The sequence below is a fragment of the Setaria italica genome, chromosome IX (assembly GCF_000263155.2).
Source record: "Setaria italica strain Yugu1 chromosome IX, Setaria_italica_v2.0, whole genome shotgun sequence".
In the NCBI taxonomy this organism is placed as follows: domain Eukaryota; kingdom Viridiplantae; phylum Streptophyta; class Magnoliopsida; order Poales; family Poaceae; genus Setaria; species Setaria italica.
The window spans coordinates 34,053,371-34,058,563 of NC_028458.1; the positions used below are offsets into that span (position 1 = coordinate 34,053,371).

The 5,193-nt window shown below is 45.5% G+C and overlaps 1 pseudogene; it reads left to right on the top strand.

Moving 5' to 3' along the window:
* Positions 1-484: 484 nt before the first annotated feature.
* LOC111258461 lies at positions 485-4,072 on the top strand (annotated as a pseudogene).
* The last annotated feature ends 1,121 nt before the right edge of the window (positions 4,073-5,193 follow it).

The following is a 5,193-nucleotide window of genomic DNA, read 5'->3' on the forward strand; positions in this document are numbered from 1 at the left end:
AAACGTCATGAAGACGCTGTTGCCGCGGGTCAGGAACCTCCTTTTGGTGGTCGTTATGCTCCACCCTCAGTCCCGGGTGTTTCACGTCCACTTAGTACTACCGTTTCAAGCGGCACAAATAAACCACAGGATGAGGCTGGGTCCGGAGCCTTCGTCTTCACCGTCCAAGGATGCTTAAAGTCCTCCTAGATAATAACCAGTGGATGGCTTGTTGTATTGTATCATGTTGTTTGGATCTTTAATTTAAATATGTGTATTTGTATCTATATCTAAACTTTCAGCATTATTTGCACTACAACGTTTGACATGCTTTCAATCGGGAATCCATTTTCAAGTGTAATCAATTTTCACGCGTAATCCATTTTCAAGTGTAATCAATTTTCACGCGTAATCCATTTTCAAGTGTAATCAATTTTCACGTGTAATCTATTTTCAAGTGTAATCCATTTTCATGCGTAATATGATGCAGATGGACCGGTGATGGATGTATAATGCAGACAGACGGAGCAAGGTGTTTATTGATGGCTTGCATTATTTTCTCAAAGTGGCCAAAGCGAACAAGTCAGAGAATGGGTTCGTATGTTGTCCATGCTTCCAATGCAATAACAAGAAGGACTATTCAAACGATTCCTGGGGGACTATTCACAACCACTTGTTTAGATACGGTTTCAAGCCTAACTATTTGGTTTGGACCAAGCACGGTGAAAGAGGGGTTGTAATGGAAGACGGTGAGGAGAAGGAGGAGGATGACAACATTCCGGACTGGGTTGCAGGCCAAGCTTTTGCAGATACTACAATGGGCGAGGATGATGAAGATGAGTTTGCAGAAAATGGCCCTACTGATGACCTTGGTCAGGTGCTACGAGATGCACACAGAGATTGTGAAATTGAGAAGAAAGCAGCAAAGTTGCAGCGCATGATAGATGATCACCAAAAATTGTTATACCCAGATTGCCAGCAGGGCAAAAAAAACTAGGTACGCCACTAGAATTTGTGCAATGGAAGGCAAAAAATGGTGTGTCCGATAACGCATTTCAGGGGATGTTGAACATTGTCAAGAAGATTCTTCCCGAGAATAATGAATTACCGTCCACAACATATGAAGCTAAACAGATTATTTGCCCTCTCGGGTTGGATGTTCAGAAGATACACGCATGCCCTAATGACTGTATCCTCTATCGTGGTGATGAACACGAGAAAATGGATGCTTCTCCCGTCTCTGAAGCGCTGCGGTATAAGATCAGACGAGATGATCCTGGTGATGTCGAGGGGCAGTCTCCCAAGAAGAGAGTTTCCGCGAAGGTGATGTGGTATTTCCCTATAATACAACAGTTGAAGCGCTTGTTCAGGAACAAGGCGAATGCTAAGTTGATGCGATGGCACAAAGAAGAACGTATGGAAGATGAGATGCTGAGACACCCCGCAGATGGGGCCCAGTGGAGATCAATTGATAGAGCATTCCCGGACTTTGAAAGTGAAGCAAAGAACATAAGGTTTGGTTTAAGTACTGATAGATTCAATCCATTCGGTGAGTTGAGTAGTGGCCATAGAAGTTGGCCTGTGAATCTATGTATGTTCAACCTTCCTCCTTGGTTGTGCATGAAGCGGAAGTTCATTATGATGCCGGCCCTTATCCAAGGCCCAAACAACCCGGCAACGATATTGACGTGTATCTAAGACTGTTGGTTGATGACCTTTTACAGCTCTGGAAGGAAGAAGGTGTACATGTGTGGGATAAGGATAGACAAGAGATCTTTAATCTACGAGCATTATTGTTCGTAACCATCAATGATTGGCTTGCACTAAGTAACCTTTCAGGATAGACAAATAAGGGATACCGGGCCTGCACCCACTGTTTAGACAACACAGACAGCATGTATTTGAAGCACTGTAAGAAGGTCGTCTATATGGGTCATCGTCGATTTCTCCCTACTCACCACCAGCTGAGAAAGAGCGGGATGCATTTCAAAGGGGCACCAGACTATCGTAAAAAACTTGCACACCGTAATGGAAAGCGTATCTTCGAGATGATAAAGGATGTAAATGTAGTCTTTGGAAAGGGTCATGGTAGCCAACCTGTTCGACGGACGTGCACCCATGTGGAAGAAAAAGTCAATATTTTGGGAGCTACCTTATTGGGAAATCCTAGAGATTCGCAACGCAATAGACGTGATGCACCTGACGAAAAATCTTTGCGTGAACATGCTAGGCTTCATGGGTGTTTATGGGACCTCGAAAGACACATTGGAAGCACGAATGGACCTGAAAGCCATGGGGCAACAAGATGACCTACATCCAAAAAAGAGAGATAATGGACAGCACTACTTACGTCTTGCCAGTTACACTCTCAGCAAGGAAGAGAAGGATACCATGTTTGAATGCTTGAATAGTATGAAGGTCCCGTCTGGGTACTCCTCGAATATAAAGGGAATAATAAATATGAAACAAAAAAAGTTTACAAATCTCAAGGCCCATGACTACCACATGTTGATGACCCAGTTGCTTCCGGTTGCACTGAGGGGTGTTTTACTAGAAAATGTCTGGTTGCCGCTCGTAAAGCTATGCCCGTTTCTCAATGTGATTTTGCAGAAGGCAATCGATCCATCCAAGCTATCAAAGCTACAGAACGATGTGGTGCAATGTCTTGTCAGTTTTGAGTTGGTATTTCCACCATCCTTTTTCAATATTATGACGCACTTACTGGTTCACCTAGAAAAAGAGATTGTATTCTCGAACCTATATACCTGCACAATATGTGGCCTTTTGAGAGGTTCATGGCAGTCCTAAAAAACTATGTTCTTAATCGTGCCCGTCCAGAAGGAAGCATCGCCAAGGGATATGGAACAGAGGAGGTGATCGAGTTTTGTGTTGATTTTATTAACACAATTGACTCGATTGGGGTTCCAACTTCACGCCATCAGGGGAGGCTCCGGGGAATGGGTACCCTTGGAAGGAAATCAAGTTTGAGCAATGATACTAATTTGTTCGACAAGGCAATCTACACTGTTCTACAACAATCATCCTTTGTGTCTCCGTATATCGAGCAGCACAGGCAGATGGTAGTTTACAAAAACCTGACGAAATCCAATGCTTGGCTTACACGTCATCACATGGAAACTTTTCCCTCCTGGTTGCGCCAACAACTTATGGGTAACTCTGAGATTCACCCACAGCTCGCTTGGTTAGCTAGGGGACCTGCTAGCACAATCGTGAAATTCCAAGGCTATGAGATAAATGGTTATACATTTTACACGAGAGCCCAGGACCAGAAAAGCACGAACCAGAATAGTGGTGTCCGCATAGATGCCATAGATAGAAATAATAGCAAGGAGTCGTATTATGGTTTCATACAGGAGATATGGGAACTCGAATACGGACCGCTATACACCCCTCTATTTCTTTGCAATTGGGTGAAGCTAACTGCCGTAACCAAAGATCAGTACGGCATGACAATAGTAGATCTGAGCAAAACTGGATACAGTGATGACCCATTCGTACTTGCCAATGATGTGCATCAGGTTTTCTATGTGAAGGACATGTCTAGCAAACCCAAGAGAAATGCAGAAGAGACATGGGAGCCAAAGTGCCACATAGTTCTTCCAGGTAAAAGAAAAATCATGGGAGTCGAGGATAAAACAGACCAATCAGATGATTATGATCAGTTTGATGGCATGCCTCCATTCGCAGTTGAAGTTGACCCAAGCAGCCTGCTATCCAAAGAAGAGGCTCCGTACTTACGCCGCGATCATGATCAGGGAACTTCCGTGAAGAAGAAATTTTACAACGTTGTATTGTAATGCGCTAAATTTACTTGACCTTTGTGTAGTACTTGATACAATTTTTAATTTAACCTATGTATGATTTCATGTGTTCTTAAATTTGTTGAGGTGAAGATTTATTAGATAAACATGAACAATGTTAACCACATACATGGATTTTTTTTGCGTGTTGAAATTATTTAATTGAATAATTTCTTGATCATAGCGATGCAGTAAAATAATTATTTTAGAGGCTAAACGAACTGTTATAGAATTAATGACTAATTCACACTTATTATCAGTATACTTGCTAATTAAATATATTTTTGCATGTTCAAAATATGTTAAGTTTTTTATTTTTGCATCCTGAAATGCAGTGAAAACATAAATAAAATCCTTTTCCAAAAAACAGGCGGGAGATGAAAGTGTGGGAAAAGGCTCTTTTGTCCCGGGTGCCAATAGAAACCGGGACAAAAGGACCTTTTATCCTTGTTGCCAAAAGCAACCGGGATCAAAGGCCGTCCCTTTTGTCGCGGGTGCCAACACCAACCGGGACAAAAGGCCCACTTTTTATCCCGGTTGACAACTGCAACCGGGATAAAAGGGTAGTTTTCGTTTCCCGCCGGGGACGTACCCTTTTATCCCGGTTAGAGTTAGCAACCGGCATAAAAGGGGGGCCCTTTTGTCCCAGTTGGTGTTGGCACCCGGGACAAAAGGGCCTTTAGTCCCGGGTTCAATTACGAACAAGGATAACAGGGAAGGGGGATAAAACCCTTCTTCTACCCCCACCCCACGCCAGTTACGACACTTAGCCAAATTTTCACCGCCACCAAGATCCTACGCCCTCCCGCCTGCTCCGTCGTTGGCCACCATCGTCCTGGCCGCCCATCGCCTCGGCCATCGTCATCCCGCCGCCCGACCACCTTGCTCGCGCTCGGACCGCCTCGCCTGCGCTCGGACCGCCTCCTCCTCCATCGCCCCAGCCCGCCTCCGATCCTCCTCCGTCACGCCCCCTCGACCTCATCGCCGCCGGCCGCCTCCATCACGGGGCCTTGTCGCTACCTCCGTCAACGCCACATCCTCTGTCGCCGCCGTGCCCTCATCCATCGCGGCGCCTCATCGCCGCCTCTGTCCCTCGTCGCCGGCCGCCTCTGTCCCTCATCGCCGGCCGCCTCCACCCTTTGTTGCTGCGGCCACCTCGCTTCGTCCCCGCCTCCGCCGTCTCGCTGCCCCGACCGTCGCCGTCCCGCTGCCTCGGCCACCTCGTCGCCCAGCTAGGCACCGCGCGAGGTCCGCCGGCACTGGTTCCGGGAACGAACGGCAGGGCCTTTTTTATTTTTTAGTTACAAAATGAATAGATATTAGTAGATTAGTTAGAAAATCAATAGATATTTGTAGATTAGTTAGAAAATCAGTAGAAAATCACTTGATAAAT